This window comes from Pseudophryne corroboree, chromosome 6, assembly GCF_028390025.1.
Source record: "Pseudophryne corroboree isolate aPseCor3 chromosome 6, aPseCor3.hap2, whole genome shotgun sequence".
NCBI lineage: Eukaryota > Metazoa > Chordata > Amphibia > Anura > Myobatrachidae > Pseudophryne > Pseudophryne corroboree.
The window spans coordinates 23,898,918-23,924,141 of record NC_086449.1 but is presented as its reverse complement, the minus strand read 5'-3'; the positions used below and the strand labels follow the sequence as shown (position 1 = coordinate 23,924,141).

General features: G+C 47.5%; 6 non-coding genes across 6 annotated transcripts; all 6 read left to right on the top strand.

The window, feature by feature from the left end:
- Positions 1-2,798: 2,798 nt before the first annotated feature.
- TRNAW-CCA (transfer RNA tryptophan (anticodon CCA)) lies at positions 2,799-2,870 on the top strand. The gene has a single exon. It is a non-coding gene; the product is annotated as a tRNA-Trp (tRNA).
- Positions 2,871-4,736: 1,866 nt separating this feature from the next.
- Positions 4,737-4,810, top strand: TRNAI-AAU (transfer RNA isoleucine (anticodon AAU)). The gene has a single exon. It is a non-coding gene; the product is annotated as a tRNA-Ile (tRNA).
- Positions 4,811-5,749: 939 nt separating this feature from the next.
- Positions 5,750-5,821, top strand: TRNAW-CCA (transfer RNA tryptophan (anticodon CCA)). Its single transcript has one exon. It is a non-coding gene; the product is annotated as a tRNA-Trp (tRNA).
- Positions 5,822-7,410: 1,589 nt separating this feature from the next.
- On the top strand, positions 7,411-7,482 carry TRNAW-CCA (transfer RNA tryptophan (anticodon CCA)). Its single transcript has one exon. It is a non-coding gene; the product is annotated as a tRNA-Trp (tRNA).
- A 1,862-nt stretch (positions 7,483-9,344) lies between these two features.
- On the top strand, positions 9,345-9,418 carry TRNAI-AAU (transfer RNA isoleucine (anticodon AAU)). The gene has a single exon. It is a non-coding gene; the product is annotated as a tRNA-Ile (tRNA).
- A 935-nt stretch (positions 9,419-10,353) lies between these two features.
- Positions 10,354-10,425, top strand: TRNAW-CCA (transfer RNA tryptophan (anticodon CCA)). Its single transcript has one exon. It is a non-coding gene; the product is annotated as a tRNA-Trp (tRNA).
- Positions 10,426-25,224: the final 14,799 nt, after the last annotated feature.

Sequence of the window (25,224 nt, the reverse complement as noted above, 5' to 3'; positions counted from 1 at the left end):
TAGTGCACACCACCTGGACCCACCATATCCTCCTGGTAGTGTCCATATCATGGACCTAACTCACCCTCCTGGTAGTGTCCATCTCCTGGACCCACCTGATCCTCCTGATAGTGCCCATCTCCTGGACCCACATCACCCTCTTGGTAGGTCCCATCTCCTGGACCCTCCTCAACCTCCTGGCAGTGCCCATCTCCTGGACCCACATCCCACTCCTGGTAATTCCCATTTCCTGCATACCACCACCATACACACAATCTTGGTGGTGCTAATCTCCCGCATACCACACACCCACAATCCTGGTGGTGACCATCTCATGCATATGACCCCCACACACAATCCTGGTGGTGCTCATCTCCTGCATACCAGCAACACACACAATCCTGGTGATGCCTTCCTCTGGCATACCACCCAACCACACACTCACCAGTGGTGCTTGTCTTGTGCATCTTAGCATCAGACAGGGACGCACATCAATATATAGTCTCAATATTTATATAAAAAATGATTTGCATGTTACACAATAGAACAATGATTCCGGCTGCACCATCCTGTAGGGTCAGGTCAGGTGTCTGTAGGGTCAGGTCAGGTGTCGTTCAATAGATCTACATTAAACAGGTCTACAGTCAGAAGGTCAACCCCAAATGGTCAACATGAAAAGGTCGACAGGGTCAAAAAGTCGACAGAGTCAAGGTAGACAGTAGAAATGTTCCACAGGGTCAAAAGTTTGACATGGAAATGGTCGACACAAAAAGGTGAACACACTTTTTAATGCATTCCCCCCGCCTCACTCTTTTCTATGAAAACCCCCCAAACATTACTGCGCTGCTGCGCTCGCCAAGCTTCGGGCAAGGTTACATAATAAAAAGTTATATGCTGAGACTTGTAGTGCCATATGCAGGTAAACACTCAAAGCACTGAGGATACTAACAGTCAAAATAATGATGATAAACTCTACAATTCACATGGAGTACACGTGAGGCTCTTAGCACATGTTTGGCCAAAATTTCTCGCATATGTACACAAACTGTACAGCAAAAAATAAATACAGTAAAAGAAAAAACAAAGCTGCCCACACGGGGATTGAACCCACGACCTTGGCGTTATTAGCTTATATGCGGTTCCAAGATTTGTAAGGGAACTCGTGGCGCAACGGTAGCGCATCTGACTCCATATCAGAAGGTTGCGTGTTTAAATCATGTCGGGGTCAGTTGTATCTTTTATATTATATTGGCGATGTTGTTTGTACGGTTGTTACATCTCCCATAGAGACCAGTGTCACATGTGTAATGCCACATTCTGTCCATTCTCATACTCAGTAAACTACAGTGGGTCCAGTGCATGGATTTTACAGTACGTAATGTCCTGCCAGTCTCGCCGTATTTTAAAAGCACCAATTATTAAAAGGGCAACACCAGTGTGGCCTTACCTTTTAAATGAATGCCACTTTAAAAATATGGGCAAACTCACCAGAATCTCACTAGTATCCTCATCTTACAGGCTAATACATAAGCCCCCATAGCTGCATGACTCTGGATTACAGGAGTGCCGACAGTAAAGAAAATACAGCAGAAACATGTTTTGCCCATCTTCTAGACCCACCTTACTCTCCTGGTAGCTCCCATCTCCTGGACCCACCCCACCCTCCAGGTGGCTCCCATCTCCTGGACCCACCATACCTTCCTGGTAGTGCACACCACCTGGACCCACCTTATCCTCCTGGTAGTGTCCATATCATGGACCTACCTCACCCTCCTGGTAGTGTCCATCTCCTGGACCCACCTCATCCTCCTGATAGTGCCCATCTCCTGGACCCACATCACCCTCTTGGTAGGTTCCATCTCCTGGACCCTCCTCAACCTCCTGGCAGTGCCCATCTCCTGGACCCACATCCCACTCCTGGTAATTCCCATTTCTTGCATACCACCACCATACACACAATCTTGGTGGTGCTAATCTCCCGCATACCACACACCCACAATCCTGGTGGTGACCATCTCATGCATATGACCCCCACACACAATCCTGGTGGTGCTCATCTCCTGCATACCAGCAACACACACAATCCTGGTGATGCCTTCCTCTGGCATACCACCCAACCACACACTCACCAGTCTTGCTTGTCTTGTGCATCTTAGCGTCAGACAGGGACGCACATCAATATATAGTCTCAATATTTATATAAAAAATGATTTGCATGTTCCACAATAGAACAATGATTCCGGCTGCACCATCCTGTAGGGTCAGGTCAGGTGTCGTTCAATAGATCTACATTAAACAGGTCTACAGTCAGAAGGTCGACCCTAAATGGTCAACATGAAAAGGTCGACAGGGTCAAAAAGTCGACAGAGTCAAGGTAGACAGTAGAAATGTTCCACAGGGTCAAAAGGTTGTCATGGAAATGGTCGACACAAAAAGGTCAACACACTTTTTAATGCATTCCCCCCGCCTCACTCTTTTCCCTGAAAAAACCCCCAAACATTACTGCGCTGCTGCGCTCGCCAAGCTTCGGGCAAGGTTACATAATAAAAAGTTATATGCTGAGACTTGTAGTGCCATATGCAGTGGACACTCAAAGCACTGAGGATACTAACAGTCAAAATAATGATGATAAACTCTACAATTCACATGGAGTACACGTGAGGTTCTTAGCACATGTTTGGCCAAAATTCCTCGCACATGTACACAAACTGTACAGCAAAAATTAAATACAGTAAAAGAAAAAACAAAGCTGCCCACACGGGGATTGAACCCACGACCTTGGCGTTATTAGCTTATATGCGGTTCCAGGATTTGTAAGGGACCTCGTGGCGCAACGGTAGTGCGTCTGACTCCAGATCAGAAAGTTGCGTGTTCAAATCACGTCGGGGTCAGTTGCATCCTTTTATATTATATTGGCTGTGTTGTCTGTACTGTTGTTACAGCACCTATAGAGACTAGTGTCACATGTATAATGTCACATTCTGTCCATTCTCATACTCAGTAAACTACAGTGTGTCCAGTGCCTGTATCTATCTTACAGTATATAATGTCCTGCGAGTCTTACCGTATTTTTAAAGCACCAATTATTAAAAGGGCAAAATCACAAAATGGAAGCTTTCAGCGCTACCCAGCCTTGCTCTGTCTTACCTCTGCCACAAGCCCTGGCGTGCTCCGTCATCTGTGCGGTCTCCTGTCATCCTGCGCGGTCAGCTGCTACGCTGTGGCTCCCCTGTCAGCGCCGATGGATCCGGTGACCTTAGCAAACTGCCTAGGCCTTACCACGCCGGAGTTCCCTACAAAACCAGCTATGGACGTCACCATGACAGTTCCTGGTCAGCTGACCTTCCTGGGCCCAATCCGGAATCACTTCCTCGTCAGGTGAATCCATCAGCCAGTCAGCAGAGAGCAGGAGGCATAAATTCCAAGTCCCAGCACAGGTAAGCTGTCAGTGCTTTGTTGTCTTTCAGTCTGTGTAGAGCTCCTGAATCTCCAGCTATAAGTGACTAAGTACTAATCCTATCTCAGTACTAGCTGACTCCCTGGCTGATCTTAAAGGGCCATACCGGTATTTACATCTCAGCATGTCCAGGTGCATAGGTGTGCCATACCAGTGCATCTAAAGACTGTTCTGAAGACCACCGCAGCATCTGTGACTTGCTGGTGCCAACCAGCGTCCAGAAAACCTGCATAGCTGACTCCAGACAGCATCCTTAGCAAACTCTACTCCGCTGGTTCCGTCCAGCATCTGGAAAACCTGCTGTGCTGGTTCCACCCAGCCTTCTGCCAGTCTGTCTGCTGGTAACTCCCAGCCTTCCTAATGCTAGTCTTCATAGACTTTCCGTTCTCGGGGACCCTCCAGCTACCGATTGCACTGGTGGTTCACGCCACCAGTGTTTCAGTACCCAAATAGCTGGTCACTTCCTCTCCTACGTTCCTCAGCGAACTGCCACGTCTGCATGAGGAAATCATATCTTAAGCCTGCGCAATTCTGTCCACAACTCCTCAAGTCCAGACCCAGAGACCAGACCTAGACCGTGTTCACAAATAACCTCTGCCATGACAGACTACACCAACCAGGTCTTGCCTTTTAAATGATTGCTGCTTTAAATATATGGGCAAATTAAGTGGTTCTTATCTGCCGTCAAATTCTATGTTTCTATAAGGGTTGAGATTGCCTAAAGGATAAAATAAAAAAGGGGCAGACTAGATGGGCCAAGTGGTTCTTATCTGCCGTCAAATTCTATGTTTCTATGTTTCTAACTCACCAGAATCTCACCAGTATCCTCATCTTACAGACTAATACATAAGCCCCCATAACTGCATGACTCTGGAATACAGGAGGGCCGACAGCAAAGAAAATACAGCAGAAAAATGTTTTGCCCATCTTCTAGACCCACCTCACTCTCCTGGTAGCTCCCATCTCCTGGACCCTTTCCACCCTCCAGGTGGCTCCCATCTCCTGGGCCCACCATACCCTCCTGGTAGTGCCCATCCCCTGGACCCACCTGATCCTCCTGGTAGTGTCCATATCATGGACCCACCTCACCCTCCTGGTAGTGTCCATCTCCTGGACCCACCTCATCCTCCTGATAGTGCCCATCTCCTGGACCCACATCACCCTCTTGATAGGTCCTATCTCCTGGACCCTCCTCACCCTCCTGGCAGTGCCCATCCCCTGGGCCCATTATTCCCCTCCACCATTACACCTAGACCTACATATTGTGACTGATGTGTGACCAGAAGATTGTGAGGCAGCTGGCCGGTTAGCTCAGTTGGTTAGAGCGTGGTGCTAATAACGCCAAGGTCGTGGGTTCGATCCCCGTACGGGCCACATGTGGTTTTTTTTTAACAGCTCATCCCCCTATGCAGGCAGAAGGATAATGAAAGCTGGTAACTTCCATAGAAAGTGAAATTATTTCCCTTAAGAAGTGTCTGTCATAAGAGTAACCCGCTGGTATAAGATATTACTGCAGCTGTAACATCAGAGGCGCAATAGATCCTTTTCATACAGTCACTTGTTGTACACATTACCTTGTACTGATGCCTGTTGCCGCGTCTCTGGATGCAATTACACTAGATGGTGTTATAAAGGCACCGCTACCCCCAGCCACAAACAGGGACGCACATCACTATGTAGTCTCATTACTTGTATAAGAAATGATTTGCATGTTCCACGATAGAACAGTGATTCCGGATGCACCATCCGGTAGGGTCAGGTCAGGTCAGGTGTGACTCAGTACGTCTACATTAAAAAGGTCTACAGTCTTTAGGATGACCCCAAATGGTTAACATGAAAAGGTCGATAAGAGTCAAAAGGTAGACGGTAGAAAAATTCCACATGAAAATGGTCGAAACAAAAAGGTCAGCACAATTTTTATTGAATCCCCCCCCACACACTTTTTTCCCAGAAAACCCCCCAAAACATTAGTGTATCGTTTCGCTTGCAACGCTTCGGGCAAGGTGCCTCGTTCTGCTACGCTCAGCACAGGTTACATAATAAAAGGTTATATGCTGAGACTTGTAGTGCTATAAGCAGGCGGACACTCAAAGCACTGAGAATACTAACAGTCAAAATAATGATGATAAACTCTACAATTCACATGGCGTATACGTGAGGCTCTTAGCATGTTTGGCCAAAATTGTACGCACATGTACACAAACTTTAAAGCAAAAAATAAATACAGTAAAAGAACAAACAAAGCTGCCCACACAGGGATTGAACCCACGACCTTGGCGTTATTAGCTTATATTATGATTCAGGTTTGCAAGGGGCTTCGTGGCGCAACGGTAGCGCGTCTGACTCCAGATCAGAAGGTTGCGTGTTTAAATCACGTCGGGGTCAGCTGTATCTTTTATATTATATTGGCGATGTCGTTTGTACGGTTGTTACATCTCCCATAGAGACCAGTGTCACATGTGTAATGCCACATTCTGTCCATTCTCATACTCAGTAAACTACAGTGGGTCCAGTGCCTGTATCTTACAGTATGTAATGTCCTGCCAGTCTCGCCGTATTTTTAAAGCACCTATTATTAAAAGGGCAACACCAATGTGGCCTTACCTTTTAAATGATTGCCACTTTAAAAATATGGGCAAACTCAGCAGAATCTCACTAGTATCCTCATTTTACAGGCTAATACATAAGCCCCCATAGCTGCATGACTCTGGATTACAGGAGTGCCGACAATAAAGAAAATACAGCAGAAACATGTTTTGCCCATCTTCTAGACCCACCTCACTCTCCTGGTAGCTCCCATCTCCTGGACCCACCCCACCCTCCAGGTGGCTCCCATCTCCTGGACCCACCATACCTTCCTGGTAGTGCCCACCACCTGGACCCACCTTATCCTCCTGGTAGTGTCCATATCATGGACCTACCTCACCCTCCTGGTAGTGTCCATCTCCTGGACCCACCTCATCCTCCTGATAGTGCCCATCTCCTGGACCCACATCACCCTCTTAGTAGGTCCCATCTCCTGGACCCTCCTCAACCTCCTGGCAGTGCCCATCTCCTGGACCCACATCCCACTCCTGGTAATTCCCATTTCCTGCATACCACCACCATACACACAATCTTGGTGGTGCCAATCTCCCGCATACCACACACCCACAATCCTGGTGGTGACCATCTCATGCATATGACGCCCACACACAATCCTGGTGGTGCTCATCTCCTGCAAACCAGCAACACACAATCCTGGTGATGCCTTCCTCTGGCATACCACCCAACCACACACTCACCAGTGGTGCTTGTCTTGTGCATCTTAGCGTCAGACAGGGACGCACATCAATATATAGTCTCAATATTTATATAAAAAATGATTTGCATGTTCCACAATAGAACAATGATTCCGGCTGCACCATCCTGTAGGGTCAGGTCAGGTGTCGTTCAATAGATCTACATTAAACAGGTCTACAGTCAGAAGGTCGACCCTAAATGGTCAACATGAAAAGGTCGACAGGGTCAAAAAGTCGACAGAGTCAAGGTAGACAGTAGAAATGTTCCACAGGGTCAAAAGGTTGTCATGGAAATGGTCGACACAAAAAGGTCAACACACTTTTTAATGCATTCGCCCCGCCTCACTCTTTTCCCTGAAAAAAACCCCAAACATTACTGCGCTGCTGCGCTCGCCAAGCTTCGGGCAAGGTTACATAATAAAAAGTTATATGCTGAGACTTGTAGTGCCATATGCAGTGGACACTCAAAGCACTGAGGATACTAACAGTCAAAATAATGATGATAAACTCTACAATTCACATGGAGTACACGTGAGGTTCTTAGCACATGTTCGGCCAAAATTCCTTGCACATGTACACAAACTGTACAGCAAAAATTAAATACAGTAAAAGAAAAAACAAAGCTGCCCACACGGGGATTGAACCCACGACCTTGGTGTTATTAGCTTATATGCGGTTCAAGGATTTGTAAGGGACCTCGTGGCGCAACGGTAGCGCGTCTGACTCCAGATCAGAAGGTTGCGTGTTCAAATCATGTCGGGGTCAGTTGCATCTTTTTATATTATATTGGCTGTGTTGTCTGTACTGTTGTTACAGCACCTATAGAGACCAGTGTCACATGTGTAATGTCACATTCTGTCCATTCTCATACTCAGTAAACTACAGTGTGTCCAGTGCCTGTATCTATCTTACAGTATATAATGTCCTGCGAGTCTTACCGTATTTTTAAAGCACCAATTATTAAAAGGGCAAAATCACAAAACGGAAGCTTTCAGAGCTACCCAGCCTTGCTCTGTCTTACCTCTGCCACAAGCCCTGGCGTGCTCCGTCATCTGTGCGGTCTCCTGTCATCCTGCGCGGTCAGCTGCTACGCTGTGGCTCCCCTGTCAGCGCCGATGGATCCGGTGACCTTAGCAAACTGCCTAGGCCTTACCACGCCGGAGTTCCCTACAAAACCAGCTATGGACGTCACCATGACAGTTCCTGGTCAGCTGACCTTCCTGGGCCCAATCCGGAATCACTTCCTCGTCAGGTGAATCCATCAGCCAGTCAGCAGAGAGCAGGAGGCATAAATTCCAAGTCCCAGCACAGGTAAGCTGTCAGTGCTTTGTTGTCTTTCAGTCTGTGTAGAGCTCCTGAATCTCCAGCTATAAGTGACTAAGTACTAATCCTATCTCAGTACTAGCTGACTCCCTGGCTGATCTTAAAGGGCCATACCGGTAATTACATCTCAGCGTGTCCAGGTGCATAGGTGTGCCATACCAGTGCATCTAAAGACTGTTCTGAAGACCACCGCAGCATCTGTGACTTGCTGGTGCCAACCAGCATCCAGAAAACCTGCATAGCTGACTCCAGACAGCATCCTTAGCAAACTCTACTCCGCTGGTTCCGTCCAGCATCTGGAAAACCTGCTGTGCTGGTTCCACCCAGCCTTCTGCCAGTCTGTCTGCTGGTAACTCCCAGCCTTCCTAATGCTAGTCTTCATAGACTTTCCGTTCTCGGGGACCCTCCAGCTACCGATTGCACTGGTGGTTCACGCCACCAGTGTTTCAGTACCCAAATAGCTGGTCACTTCCTCTCCTACGTTCCTCAGCGAACTGCCACGTCTGCATGAGGAAATCATATCTTAAGCCTGCGCAATTCTGTCCACAACTCCTCAAGTCCAGACCCAGAGACCAGACCTAGACCGTGTTCACAACCTCTGCCATGACAGACTACACCAACCAGGTCTTGCCTTTTAAATGATTGCTGCTTTAAATATATGGGCAAATTAAGTGGTTCTTATCTGCCGTCAAATTCTATGTTTCTATAAGGGTTGAGATTGCCTAAAGGATAAAATAAAAAAGGGGCAGACTAGATGGGCCAAGTGGTTCTTATCTGCCATCAAATTCTATGTTTCTATGTTTCTAACTCACCAGAATCTCACCAGTATCCTCATCTTACAGACTAATACATAAGCCCCCATAACTGCATGACTCTGGAATACAGGAGGGCCGACAGCAAAGAAAATACAGCAGAAACATGTTTTGCCCATCTTCTAGACCCACCTCACTCTCCTGGTAGCTCCCATCTCCTGGACCCACCCCACCCTCCAGGTGGCTCCCATCTCCTGGGCCCACCATACCCTCCTGGTAGTGCCCATCCCCAGGACCCACCTGATCCTCCTGGTAGTGTCCATATCATGGACCCACCTCACCCTCCTGGTAGTGTCCATCTCCTGGACCCACCTCATCCTCCTGATAGTGCCCATCTCCTAGACCCACATCACCCTCTTGATAGGTCCTATCTCCTGGACCCTCCTCACCCTCCTGGCAGTGCCCATCTCCTGGACCCATTATTCCCCTCCACCATTACACCTAGACCTACATATTGTGACTGATGTGTGACCAGAAGATTGTGAGGCAGCTGGCCGGTTAGCTCAGTTGGTTAGAGCGTGGTGCTAATAACGCCAAGGTCGCGGGTTCAATCCCCGTACGGGCCACATGTGGGTTTTTTTTAACAGCTCATCCCCCTATGCAGGCAGAAGGATAATGAAAGCTGGTAACTTCCATAGAAAGTTAAATTATTTCCCTTAAGAAGTGTCTGTCATAAGAGTAACCCGCTGGTATAAGATATTACTGCAGCTGTAACATCAGAGGCGCAATAGATCCTTTTCATAGAGTCACTTGTTGTACACATTACCTTGTACTGATGCCTGTTGCCGCGTCTCTGGATGCAATTACACTAGATGGTGTTATAAAGGCACCGCTACCCCCAGCCACAAACAGGGACGCACATCACTATGTAGTCTCATTACTTGTATAAGAAATGATTTGCATGTTCCACGATAGAACAGTGATTCCGGCTGCACCATCCAGTAGGGTCAGGTCAGGTGTGACTCAGTACATCTACATTAAAAAGGTCTACAGTCTTTAGGATGACCCCAAATGGTTAACATGAAAAGGTCGATAAGAGTCAAAAGGTAGACGGTAGAAAAATTCCACATGAAAATGGTCGAAACAAAAAGGTCAGCACACTTTTTATTGAATTTCCCCCCCCCACACTTTTTTCCCAGAAAACCCCCCAAAACATTAGTGTATCGTTTCGCTTGCAACGCTTCGGGCAAGGTGCCTCGTTCTGCTACGCTCAGCACAGGTTACATAATAAAAGGTTATATGCTGAGACTTGTAGTGCTATAAGCAGGCGGACACTCAAAGCACTGAGAATACTAAGTCAAAATAATGATGATAAACTCTACAATTCACATGGCGTATACGTGAGGCTCTTAGCACATGTTTGGCCAAAATTGTACGCACATGTACACAAACTTTAAAGCAAAAAATAAATACAGTAAAAGAACAAACAAAGCTGCCCACACGGGGATTGAACCCACGACCTTGACGTTATTAGCTTATATTATGATTCCGGTTTACAAGGGGCCTCGTGGCGCAATGGTAGCGCGTCTGACTCCAGATCAGAAGGTTGCGTGTTTAAATCACGTCGGGGTCAGTTGTATCTTTTATATTATATTGGCGATGTCGTTTGTACGGTTGTTACATCTCCCATAGAGACCAGTGTCACATGTGTAATGCCACATTCTGTCCATTCTCATACTTAGTAAACTACAGTGGGTCCAGTGCATGGATCTTACAGAATGTAATGTCCTGCCAGTCTCGCCGTATTTTTAAAGCACCAATTATTAAAAGGGCAACACCAATGTGGCCTTACCTTTTAAATGATTGCCACTTTAAAAATATGGGCAAACTCAGCAGAATCTCACTAGTATCCTCATCTTACAGGCTAATACATAAGCCCCCATAGCTGCATGAATCTGGATTACAGGAGTGCCGTCAGTAAAGAAAATACAGCAGAAACATGTTTTGCCCATCTTCTAAACCCACCTAACTCTCCTGGTAGCTCCCATCTCCTGGACCCACCCCACCCTCCAGGTGGCTCCCATCTCCTGGACCCACCATACCTTCCTGGTAGTGCACACCACCTGGACCAACCTTATCCTCCTGGTAGTGTCCATATCATGGACCTACCTCACCCTCCTGGTAGTGTCCATCTCCTGGACCCACCTCATCCTCCTGATAGTGCCCATCTCCTGGACCCACATCACCCTCTTAGTAGGTCCCATCTCCTGGACCCTCCTCAACCTCCTGGCAGTGCCCATCTCCTGGACCCACATCCCACTCCTGGTAATACCCATTTCCTGCATACCACCACCATACACACAGTCTTGGTGGTGCCAATCTCCCGCATACCACACACCCACAATCCTGGTGGTGACCATCTCATGCATATGACCCCCACACACAATCCTGGTGGTGCTCATCTCCTGCATACCAGCAACACACACAATCCTGGTGATGCCTTCCTCTGGCATACCACCCAACCACACACTCACCAGTGGTGCTTGTCTTGTGCATCTTAGCGTCAGACAGGGACGCACATCAATATATAGTCTCAATATTTATATAAAAAATGATTTGCATGTTCCACAATAGAACAATGATTCCGGCTGCACCATCCTGTAGGGTCAGGTCAGGTGTCTGTAGGGTCAGGTCAGGTGTCGTTCAATAGATCTACATTAAACAGGTCTACAGTCAGAAGGTCGACCCCAAATGGTCAACATGAAAAGGTCGACAGGGTCAAAAAGTCGACAGAGTCAAGGTAGACAGTAGAAATGTTCCACAGGGTCAAAAGGTTGACATGGAAATGGTCGACACAAAAAGGTCAACACACTTTTGAATGCATTCCCCCCGCCTCACTCTTTTCCCTGAAAAACCCCCCAAACATTACTGCGCTGCTGCGCTCGCCAAGCTTCAGGCAAGGTTACATAATTTAAAGTTATATGCTGAGACTTGTAGTGCCATATGCAGGTGGACACTCAAAGCACTGAGGATACTAACAGTCAAAATAATGATGATAAACTGTACAATTCACATGGAGTATACGTGAGGCTCTAAGCACATGTTTGGCCAAAATTTCTCGCACATGTACACAAACTGTACAGCAAAAAATAAATACAGTAAAAGAAAAAACAAAGCTGCCCACATTGGGATTGAACCCACGACCTTGGCGTTATTAGCTTATATGCGGTTCAAGGATTTGTAAGGGACCTCGTGGCGCAACGGTAGCGCGTCTGACTCCTGATCAGAAGGTTCAAATCACGTCGGGGTCAGTTGCATCTTTTTATATTATATTGGCTGTGTTGTCTGTACTGTTGTTACAGCACCTATAGAGACTAGTGTCACATGTGTAATGTCACATTCTGTCCATTCTCATACTCAGTAAACTACAGTGGGTCCAGTGCCTGTATCTTACAGTATATAATGTCCTGCGAGTCAGACCGTATTTTTAAAGCACCAATTGTTAAAAGGGCAAAATCACAAAACGGAGGCTTTCAGCGCTACCCAGCCATGCTCTGTCTTACCTCTGCCGCAAGCCCTGGTGTGCTCCGTCATCTGTGCGGTATCCTGGCATCCTGCGCGGTCAGCTGCTACGCTGTGGCTCCCCTGTCAGTGCCAATGGATCCGGTGACCTTAGCGAACTGCCTAGGCCTCACCACGCCGGAGTTCCCTACAAAACCAGCTATGGACGTCACCATGACAGTTCCTGGTCAGCTGACCTTCCTGGGCCCAATCCGGAATCACTTCCTCATCAGGTGAATCCCTCAGCCAGTCAGCAGAGAGCAGGAGGCATAAATTCCAAGTCCCAGCACAGGTAAGCTGTCAGTGCTTTGTTGTCTCTCAGTCTGTGTAGAGCTCCTGAATCTCCAGCTATAAGTGACCAAGTACTACTAATCCTATCTCAGTACTAGCTGACTCCCTGGCTGATCTTAAAGGGCCATAGCGGTATTTACATCTCAGCGTGTCCAGGTGCATAGGTGTGCCATACCAGTGCATCTAAAGACTGTTCTGAAGACCACCGCAGCATCTGTGCCTTGTTGGTTCCAACCAGCATCCGGAAAACCTGCATTGCTGATATCTCACTGCATTCTCAGAAAACCTGTGCTGCTGGTTCCGTCCAGCACTTCGGAAAACCTGCATTGCTGACATCACACAGCATTCTCAGAAAACCTGTGCTGCTGGTTCTGTCCAGCAATTCGGAAAACCTGCCTTGCTGACATCACACAGCATTCTCAGAAAACCTGTGCTGCTGGTTCCGTTCAGCACTTCGGAAAACCTGCCTTGCTGACTCCACACAGCATCCTTAGCAAACTCTACTTCACTGGTTCCATCCAGCATCTGGAAAACCTGCTGTGCTGGTTCCACCCAGCCTTCTGCCAGTCTGTCTGCTGGTAACTCCCAGCCTTCCTAATGCTGGTCTTCATAGACTTTCCGTTCTCGGGGACCCTCCAGCTACCGATTGCACTGGTGGTTCACGCCACCAGTGTTTCAGTACCCAAATAGCTGGTCACTTCCTCTCCTACGTTCCTCAGCGAACTGCCACGTCTGCATGAGGAAATCATATCTTAAGCCTGCGCAATTCTGTCCACAACTCCTCAAGTCCAGACCCAGAGACCAGACCTAGACCGGGTTCACAAATAACCTCTGCCATGACAGACTACACCAACCTGGTCTTGCCTTTTAAATGATTGCCAAATATGGGCAAACTCACCAGAATCTCAACAGTGTCAGCATCTCACAGGCTAATACATAAGCCCCAATAACTGCATGACTCTGGAATACAGGAGGGCCGACAGCAAAGAAAATACAGCAGAAACATGTTTTGCCCATCGTCTAGACCCACCTCACTCTCCTGGTAGCTCTCATCTCCTGGACCCACCCCACCCTCCAGGTGGCTCCCATCTCCTGGACCCACCATACCTTCCTGGTAGTGCCCACCACCTGGACCCACCTTATCCTTCTGGTAGTGTCCATATCATGGACCCACCCCACCCTCCAGGTGGCTCCCTTCTCTTGGACCCACCATACCCTCTTGGGAGCTCCCATCTCCTGGACCCACCTCATCCTCCTGGTAGATCCCATCTCCTGGACCCACCTCATCCTCCTGGTAGATTCCCATCTCCTGGACCCACCTCATCCTCCTGGTAGATCCCATCTCCTGGACCCACCTCATCCTCCTGGTAGATCCCATCTCCTGGGCCCACATCCCACTCCTGGTAATACCCATTTCCTGCATGCCCCCACCATACACACATACCTACCCACACACAATCCTGGTAATGCATATTTCCTGCATACTACCCCCATACATACACATATACCCAGACACACACACACACACACACACACACACACACACACACACACACACACACACACACACACACACACACACACACACACCCCACCCCCATACACACACATAACCCACCCCCATACACACATACATAACACACACACACACACACACACACACACACACACACACACACACACACACACTCACTCTCTCTCTCTCTCTCCTGGTGGTGCCCATCCCCTGGACCAACATTCCACTCCTGGTAAAGCCCATTTCCTGCATACCACCCCCATACATAAGGGAAAGGGGAAAAAAGAGGGGAACTGTTGCACAGGAATAACAGTATCTGTCACATATGAATATATGGTTAATAATTCAAAACCCCAAATCTAAATACCATAAAAATCGGTCATACAGAAAGTGGGGGTGCTACCACAGATCAGATAAGAGTACCTATAGTAAATGTTAAGGGAAATAAAGGAGAAAGGATCTGTTTCCGGTGCGCAAGGTAGTGAGTTATTTAAGTAAAATATAACCTTTATGTTTTATCTTAAAAATTATTATGAATGTGAAGACATGTTTTTATTATTACATGTCTGCAAAGTCTGACTATTGCGAAATATTAAAAAAGCATGTAACATTAGTGTAATGACACAACACTGTGAATTAAAGAAAAATATAAACAATAAACAATTATTAAAAACCTCTGAGCGTCTCTTTCGTACCTGTCCTCTATAATTTATGTCTCTTGTACAGAACCCTTATACTGTTTATCTGCTACAGGAGATGATATATATATTCTTAGAGTATAGTATCAATTAGGGAGGCCAATCCCGGGATTGGGATCGGCGGGATCACGGGATCTAGGCCCAAAAACGTCCGGGATTCAATCCCGGGATTGGAAGCTCCAATCCCGGGGATTGAGGGATCAACGTTGAGTGTCCTCAGGACGCTCAGACGCTGCCCGGCTCCCTCCTCCTGTCTCCCCCTGCGCAGCGTGACCTGTGACTGTGAGGTCACGCTGCGCTTTCAGCAGCCGCCGAGCCGGAAAGTATGGCAGTCTTCACCCGCCGCCTCCTCCCGGCTCACCCTGTACTCACCCGCTGCCTCCTCCCGGCTCCGCTGCACTCACCCGCCGGCTCCTCCTCACCTGTTACCTGGCTGCTCAGATTTGTACGGGTTTTTTTTATGTCTGCAGGGCGGGAGGGGCGGGGCGTGGGGGGCGGCCGGACTCAGTCTAAAGCCAATCCCGGGATTGAAAAAATGGCCCGGGATTGGCTTCCCTAGTATCAATGTGCTTCTATGGGCATTGTAATATGTTACTTAAGGGGAGGGTTAGATACAATTGTATTCCTTGTTAATCATAAACTTATAACAAAGTATCACTTTTAATACCCCTGTCAAGAACCTTGGCTAGTTGCCCAAAATTGATGTTGTAAAGAACTCTATAATACACTAGTGATCGTCTGTATTATGCAACTATTATTGTATGATCTCCCATAAAGTGCATTTAATGGGAGGTCATCGTAACATCCAGATCCTGTTAATCCAAAAACCGTTTATAGTGCAGATAGGACCAATCTGTCAAATATTTATTTATATATATATATATATAAGGGATTTTTCTTTCCCCCTCCTCGGACTTATAGAATCGTGAGAAGATATATAAAAATATATGTATGGTGAAGTGTGACTTAAAGTAACTCTTGCATATAGAATCAAATTTCAGAATAAAGTGAAAACACACTTCACGTATGGATTAGGTCAGCCAGTCACCTCTCACATATAGTGTCAGGTGTCACTGTGTCATATAGAGGGTTTTTTTTTCTGACACGTAGGCTAGGGAAAGAGTATATATATATAGATATATGTATGGTGAGATGTGATTTAGAGTACCTCTTGCATATAATATCAGATTTCAAAGTAGAGATACACCTCACATATGTATTAGGTCAGCCAGTCACTTCTCTCATATAGTGTCTGGTGTCACTCACATAAGCTTGACAATGGGTATTAGTGGATCATCTCTCACTTATAGTGTCAGATGTAAAATCCATCTACCTCATAATAGTGATGAGTGTCACTCATATATGTTGCCACAATAAATATTAGTGGATCATCTCTCACTTATAGTGTCAGATGTAAATCCACCTATCTCTCAGTAATGCTGTACCATATTATGATTTCATATTTAAAGTGGTGAGTGTATTTTCAAAAGAATATAAATAATTCATACATTAGCATCACCAGATCTCTCATATAGTATTGCCAGATCCCTACAGTGACTCGTAAGACGGCATGACCCCATATATATTGTAATCCAATTTCCCAAAATCTCTCACTTATTTATGTCTGGTCCTATTGTATTAGAATAAATAAATACAATATTTTGTGGTAATCCGATATATATATAGATGTTAGTATATGTAGTTGCAGATGATTAAATTATTTGGTTCCGTTCTGGATTTATCAAAATCCTCATGCCCATATCATACACAGTAAATCAACTGTAGGGTTTTTATTAGTATACAGATGTACAGATAGCCATATGTGGATTTCCCTGTTATATTTGGGAATCCTTTGGCTATTACACGTGCTGTAGCCAAATGGAAGTCATTGTATATAGCCAAATAATGTAGTCGTCTAGGCAATGAGATCATTTGTCTATGATACTCAGAATAGACTATGCTTGCATATATATCTGACTCATAATGAGTAGTCTAAATTCGATACTGAGTAATCACAGTAATCTCTACCTATTTACATTTGCCATAGATCGCTCCACTGATATATAATAATACACTGCTATAGTTTCCATTAATATAGTAAGCACTTATGGTAAAATATGTACATTTCAATTAGACATGATAGACAGGTACGTAGGACGCTCAGGCCCTACGCACGTTTCACATTTGCTTCGTCAGGGTCCCTGACGAAGCAAATGCGAAACGTACGGGGGAGCCAGAGGGGGGGGCCAGACCAGGCTGAGGAGGAGCAGTGTAATTGCAGCCACCACACACCTTGAGAAAGGCTCCCTGAGAGCAGAAACGCGTTGATCCAGTAAGAGTGGAAGTACCCAGGATTACCACGGCTAGAGGAGGAACAGTGCTGAGATCCCTGGAGGTATCTGTTTACAACCTCATAAGTGCTAAAGGGTAACCATCGCTGGGGACCCCACATATTCTGGTACGCATATTTGCCCCACTACAAGTTGGTGGAATTGTGTAATACCTGTTTATGTTGTTTACACCCATAATGAAATTGTACTTCACTATATATTCCCTCATCTCTGTTTCTTTGAGGGAACGAAGAGGAACTCTGTTCTGATCTAAAGGGAAGGATCTGAATATTTGAATATTTGAATATCGAACGCTTTGCATACAAAACTAATACTCGAACAACTATCCCGTACTACCCCGGGGTGCGCATACCTGCATTTTGTGAATTGTCTAAACTTCTGTAAAGAGACAAATTGTTTCCGTAAGGAAGTGTACGTCATATTAGTAACCCGCTGGTATAAGATATTACTGCAGCTGTAACGTCAGAGGCGCAATAGATCCTTTTCATACAGTCACTTGTTGTACTGTACACCTTGTGCCTATTGCCGCGTCTCTGGATATAATTACACTACATCATGTTATAAAGGCATCGCTACCACCAGCCAAAAACAAGGGTATACTGTATGTTGTCTAATTTTTGTATAGAGAAATGATTTGCATGTTCAGCAAGAGAACTATGATTCCAGCTGCACCATCCCATAGAGCCAGATCCTGGGTAATCAGGAACATTGGCAAATGCAAGGGGGTTTCCATTTGCCCAGAAACCTGCCTTTTACCCACAGTTTGGCCAGTGGCCATTACTTGCATTATAAACAGCTGAATGGAGCTGCTGCAAATGCCCAGTGGCAGCAGATATTCCTACCAAGTCTACTGTGTGTGTGGACCTGAGCGCTCAGTCATTGCACCAGAGAGAAAACCTGCGAAGTGACTAACCGTGATCATCAGGCCAGGGGTGTATTAAGAGAGGAGGGGTTCTGTGCGCAGTGTCTGTCCACGCATCCTTCTCTCTAGGCAGCAGCACAGATCTTCGGGACAATAAGCACTAGAGCACTTGCAGGTCTCAGGGAACATGGTGTGGCAACCATTTTCCCTGCAAGTTCCCTACTGCACATGCACAAAACACCAGGAAAATGGCCGCCGCACCATTTTCCCAGTGATTTATGCTACACTGTTGCTGTCCCCGATACTAAACTCTACTTTTGGCCGAAAATGCATATGTATAAGCATCCCCCCAGAGAGACAGCCCGACAGCAGCCATTTTGGTGTGTGTATAACATCTTAATCATGAGCAAATGGTACCGTAACCCAGTGCGTCCTATATACCTGCACCTTCCTAATCAGTAGAACGCACTCACTTGTTACGGCTCCGAATCACCCAGCAAACTGGCCGGAAAATGGCATAGTGTTGGGGACACAGCCTAGGTCCATAACTCGTCATCCGTCGCCACTAGCAACCAATGTTACTCACTGCGCGATAGAGGAAGCCTCTGGTTGGACATGCCAGAAACCAGAAACTCGACTCCAGTAAACCATAGTCATAAAAAAAAAACCTTACAATATTGCACAAAAAACAACATAGAAATGACATAGCAATCGTCATGGTAACCAGGAATTGAGGCAATTCATGAAAAGCGCTCCTTCTGTAATAACAATTTATTGTGGTCCCCACCTCTCCTAAGTGGGAGAGTACACTGTATTGTGCTGAAGCGGTCGTGTGCAGGCATCCACAGGCTGCATGGCTTTCTTATTTGAAGACCAAGTAATGCAATCCTCTCTTTCAAACGTCTTATGGTTTCGCCCACATACAGGAAATTACAGGGACATATGATCAAAGAGATAACATAGGGGTGTGGCCTGGCTGTGGATGCAGGAGGTTGTGCTGCACTCAAGCTCCTGCCACAGTAGCAGTTTTAACTGCTCTTTTGCCCTACAATCGTACCTGACACCTTTCATATACCCTACTCGTACCCCCACAGCAATAAGCAGGGCGGTTGCGGAGCCGGCGGGTGCCCCCTGGACCCGTGCGGGTTGCGGCCTACCCCGCCAGCTGGAGCCGGGACCTCGCGTGTGGAGCTACCCCGGACCGGAAGTGCGGCGCCCCGCGGCTGAGAGACGGGCCGGAGCTGTCCCCAACACCCCCAGAGCCCCCGCACCACTTACCACCCGTCAACTCATCCTGGTGAGTCAATGCCCTGACGATCCGCTCTGTGCGGCGGGTTCCCGTGCGTCCGGCGGCTGGCTCCGTTGTGAGAGGGAGTGCGGCGCCGGTCACGTGGTGCCGCTCCCGGGGACAGACGCGGCCACTGACTTAATCAAAGCCCACGGCGTGCCCCAGGAGGCCCCGACTGGGCTCGGGGGAAGCCAGCCACTGCCACCACTGAAGCTATCCTGCAGACAGGGGATACTTGGGGCCCGTTGCAGGCACCTGGAGGTGGCAGCCTGGCGGCGCCATCTTGGATCCTGGCAGACACCACTGGCAATAGGAGCCGCCGACGCCATTTTTAAATCTGGAAAGGCGCCCATACTAAGAGTGCTGTATAGCCCTGCTGCCAAATAGGGTGTAGGTGACAGGGGCTGTTGACACAGGATCCCAACCACCCCACTAATTAAAGGGGACAAGCTGCACATTCTTTGCCTGACATAGGGAACTGAAGCTCCCCCTGGTGGACCCCTGCTACATCTCACCTCCCCTACTGCTACACTTGCTTGTATTATAACAAAATAACTTGCCTACAACTAGCCACCGCTGTGTGACCACCATGTCCCCACCCAAAAGGAAATAGACGCCTCCTCCTGCAGCCATGTAGGGCCGTCTCGAGGGATGAGGGCTGACGCCTCCTGACACGTTCTACTACCAAAATGACCACAGATCTGTTCTGCTGATTCTGCAATTTCTTGCCAGACCCGACACGATAACGCATCCACCCTGACATGTCTTTAACGGCGCGATTCACCGAACGCACCCACCACTGCACCTGACACTCTCTTCTGTACGGTGGCGACTTAGGGATCAGTGAATATCAGCCCCAAGCTCTGGGATATGGGACCGAGGGAGTGCTCAAAGTGTGACCTGCGATACTGAATTGCCCATCACATCTGCCCCAACGCCTGTCGCACAGGTTTCGACGCCCACATCCCCTTCTTATTACCCATGAGTCGCAGGAGACGTAGGGGAGTGAAAACCTCTATCGGTCAGTCTGAAGTTACCCCCCGCTCAGACCTAAGGCGGTTTCTCAATCTCCGGAAAGATACAGTTATGTCGACTCCACCGACGCCTTCCTCTCCGGCACATTCCGAGAGGGCAGAGAAGCAAGGCGAAAACAGAGTGACTACACCGGATAGGAATTCCACTGAACAGCAGGACATGCAGAAGGTTCTCACACTCCTGCAGACCTTGCCCACTAAGGCGGACTTCACATCTTTGGAGAGTAAACTCCGAGATGTGGTCCACTCTGAGGTGTCCTCACTTCGGTCTGAACTGACTCACCTGGGTTCTCGAATTGAAACATTGGAGACCAGGGGAGAAGAATCCAACGCTTTCCAACACGCACTGGTGGATACTATCAGACTTCAAGCAGAAGAGATTCAGAACCTGCACGACCATCTTGATGATATAGACAACAGGGGACGTAGGAATAACCTGCGAGTGAGGGGCATTCCAGAAGACATACCACAGCAAAGCATCTCAGATGTCCTCAACAAGATCTTCGGTGCAGTCCTGGAAACCGACCCGAACGACCCCATTGTTTTCGACAGGGCACACAGAGCACTGCGTCCCAGAGGCTTGCAGTCCGACCGACCAAGAGACATTATTTGCCGCCTACACTACTACAGCCAAAAAGAAGAGATAATCAGGAAACTCCGGAACGCCGGAGACCTAGACTTCAACGGCGCACCTATCCAGGTCTTTCAGGACCTTTCTCGTCACACCCTACAGTCAAGACGTCAAATAAAACCCCAAACAGACGCCCTCCGTAAAAACAACATCAAATACAGGTGGGGTTTTCCGTTCAGCATCACAGCGACCAATGACGGCAGGTCTGCAACGATTCGGACCCCCGAGGATGTCGCCCCCTTCTGCTCCACCCTATCTATTGACCCAGTACAGGTCCCTGAGTGGCAATCCGTAGGCTCGAGAATACGCCCCCCCCAGCCTCCCCGGGCTGACATACCTTTCCAAACAAGGGGATCTCCTTCAGCAGCACAGAAGAGGAATCGCTCCCTTTCGTCCCCTCTGTCTCCATCTTCTCCCTCGACTGCGAAGACCTGATCGCACCACCTTTAAAATGGCAACCTTTCCTCGCTACGCAGGACTGACGGGCACGGAGAGGACTACTCCAATATGTCAAGTCCCCATGGGAGGATCCATGGCTTTTATATGAAGACTGCCTCCCTCGAGACACCATGCAGTTGAGGGGCGCGTTGCCTCTCGGTCTCTCGCCTCTATATTTAATAGTCCCGTCATGCCCGAGGGACCTAGACATTTTAACTTCCCGAATAGAGTGAGATTTAAGCAACTCTGCCACGGTATTTACTGTACTATCGTAGCTCGGGTAATGTACTGTACCTAGTGTGATGGCATGCAATGTTCACATTATTGTGGTTATTCATTATGTTCCATTGATATAGTTCGTGTGGGAGGGCGGATCCGTTCCCCCCCCTCGTTACCCCATTTGCACCGCAATGTTTGGTCCTGGAATGATCGATGGGGACACTGTCCCCGTTGTTCGTATCACCAGGAGCGGTGCTACGTTTCCACATGTTCAACTGTTCTATATTGCTATGTTTTTCTGTTCTGTTGTTCTTCCCCTATCCCTTTCTCTCTCCCCTCCTCTTCTTCAGGTTCTCTCTTCCCTTCCAAAATTACCTAGACTCACCAATGCCCAAACCCTACTCTATGCTGCTGGGATCTCGGTAAGACCAGATTTACTATTTCTTATTGGAACAGATAAATGGCGCTACTAAAAGTGGTTTCTATTAATGCCCGGGGACTCAACATTCCTGAGAGGAGGTCAAGGGCCTTACGAGAATTGAAAGCCGAAAAAGCAGATATTGCCTTTGTGCAAGAAACCCACTTTAAAGAGGGAGTGGCCCCCTCTCTCAGGAATCGAGACTTCCCCACAGGGTATTTCTCAAATAACGTTGATGGTAAGACATTGGGGGTAGCGATTCTGATCGCCAAGCATGTTGCCCTCGCTGATGTTGTTTGTCACCAACTTGTCCCCGGCAGGGCTTTACTTATAAACTGCGCCATCGCTAATAGAGCTCTTACATTTCTTAATGTTTATGCCCCCAATAAGGCTCAGCCAGGCTTTTTGGAAAGAGTCCTCACGCTAGCCCAACCTCATATTAATGGGATTCTGCTTTTTGGCGGGGATTTAAACTGGTCTTTGGAGCCTCGGTTAGACTCCTCCAACCCCTCCCCAAGGTATTCAGATAAATTACATCGTAGGGTCCGGAAGATTCTACATAACTTCCAACTTATGGATGTCTGGAGATTACAACACCCCTCCACTAGGGACTTTAGCTTCTATTCACACCCTCACAACACTTACACTAGGATTGACTACTTATTTATCTCGCATAGATTTTTGCATCTGGCTGAGGTATCTGCTGTGGGCAACATGTCCTGGACAGACCATGCTCCCGTCTCTCTGGGGGTTCGCCTGTCCCCAGCCCGCCCGAACTCCTACACATGGAGACTAAACGAGACGATCATCCAGGACCCCGGTTGCCAGCAGCAGATCAGAGAGGCGATAGCCGATTATATTGAGGTCAACGACACAGAGGAGATCTCTAAAGTGGTAGTTTGGGAGGCACACAAATGTGTAATAAGAGGAAAACTCATCCAACTGGGTGCCCATAGGAAAAGACAACATATGGCGGCACGGGAGGCCTTGTTACAAAGAATTCAAGCCTTAGAACTTCTCCATAAATCCACCATGTCAGATGAAAACCTTCAATCATTACTAATAGCTCGGAAGGAATTAGACTCGCTTATGTCCCACAGATTGAAGTTAGAGGCTAGAAAATGTCGTAGTCGCTATTTCCTATGGGGGAACAAACCTGGGAAGCTGCTAGCGCGGGCTCTCCAGGCTCAACGCGCGGCATCTTTTATATCTAAAGTAAAATCTCATACGGGAACAACACAACACACCACGACAGAGATAGCAGCAGCCTTCCGACATTATTATACCCAATTATACAACCTAAGAGGCTCCACGGAGGCAGAATCTGATCTCTCCCGAAAGGCCTCCATTGCAGAGTTTTTAAGGGAAATTAAATTCCCCACTCTTACACCTGAAGAAGTCGAGTCACTTGAGAACCCCTACACTCTGGCTGAACTCGAAGACGCTGTTAAGACCACCCCAAATGGCAGGAGCCCGGGCCCTGACGGCTTCTCTTTAGCCTACTATAAGACATTTGGAGATGTCTTGCTACCTATGATGCTCAGAGCTTTTAATCAGGTTTCAGACCAGTCCTCCTTCTCCCCCCAGTCTATGCTCGCACATATCACAGTGATCCATAAGGAAGGCAAAGACCCGTCACAATGTTCCAGCTATAGACCAATTTCCCTACTAAACGTAGACTTGAAGCTCTTCGCCAAATTAATGGCGAATCGCTTAAAACTCTTCCTTCCAAAACTGATACACTCGGACCAGGTGGGTTTCGTTCCGGGCCGCGAGGCCAGGGACAACACCACGAAGGTTCTCGATTTGATTCATTACGCATCAACTTGTAAATCCCCCTCCATCCTCCTCTCAACAGACGCAGAAAAAGCGTTCGACAGGGTGGACTGGGATTTCCTATTGGGGGTACTGGAACACATGGGCATGGTAAGCCTCCAGAGAATTAGGGCCCTGTATTCTGACCCCGCTGCTCGCGTACGTATCAATGGTGAACTATCAGACCCGTTCCAGATACGGAATGGGACTCGTCAGGGGTGTCCTCTGTCACCACTTATTTTTGTGCTATGCATGGAGACCCTGGCGAGGGCCATTCGCCAGAATGTTAACATCACAGGGCTACAGGTGGGGAGGACGGAGTACAAGCTCGCCCTATTTGCAGATGACCTCCTTGCAGTGATTTCCAATCCCTTGACCTCTATACCCAATCTCCTTAAAGAGTTCAAGCGGTTTGGTACTCTCTCCAATTTTAAAATTAATTTATCAAAATCTACAGCAATGAATTTAACACTAGACCAGACCAGCCTCCAAGTACTACAATCTATCTCGCCCTTTGCATGGCATCCAACACAGTTAAAATATTTAGGAGTAACCCTTCACAAGGATCTTTCCCAAATTTACCAACTGAATTTCCCTCCACTCCTTTCAAAACTCCAATCTGATCTCTCCAAATGGGGCGGGAAAAAAATTTCATGGATAGGGAGAATAGCAGTAATCAAAATGAATATTTTACCCAGAATTCTTTACCTACTACAAACTCTACCTGTTACTATTCCTCGATCATGGTTCCTCTTACTACAACGAAAGATCAGAGACTACATTTGGGCGGGGCGAAAACCCCGATTTAAGCATGAGATCCTCTTTAGACGGAAACATCAAGGAGGTCTCCAACTTCCTCACTTTTTATCCTATTACCATGCAGTACTCCTTACGAGAGCCATGGAATGGAGTAGTGAACCCCACAGGAAACAATGGGTAGACATTGAACTGGCCTCTCTTCCCTCTCTTAGCTTAAACTCCCTCTGGCTTTCTAAAGTCCCCCAAGTAATGCACCCACTGGCTGGTCCCATCTTTTCGTGTTGGCGTCTCCTACGCTCTATCCCACATATTTCAGCACATCCCTCCCCACTCTCACCACTGTTTGGGAATCCTGAGTTTCCCCCTGGATGCCACTCCTTGTCGTTTCATGCATGGCAAGAAAAGGGCATCCGGAGAACTAATCAAATGCTAGATTCATCTGGTATAATGCCCTTTCCCGAACTGCAAACTAAATGGAACCTACCCAATAAAGAAATCTGGAGATATCTCCAACTTAAACATTACCTACAGACTTTTTGCTCTTCTGGAAA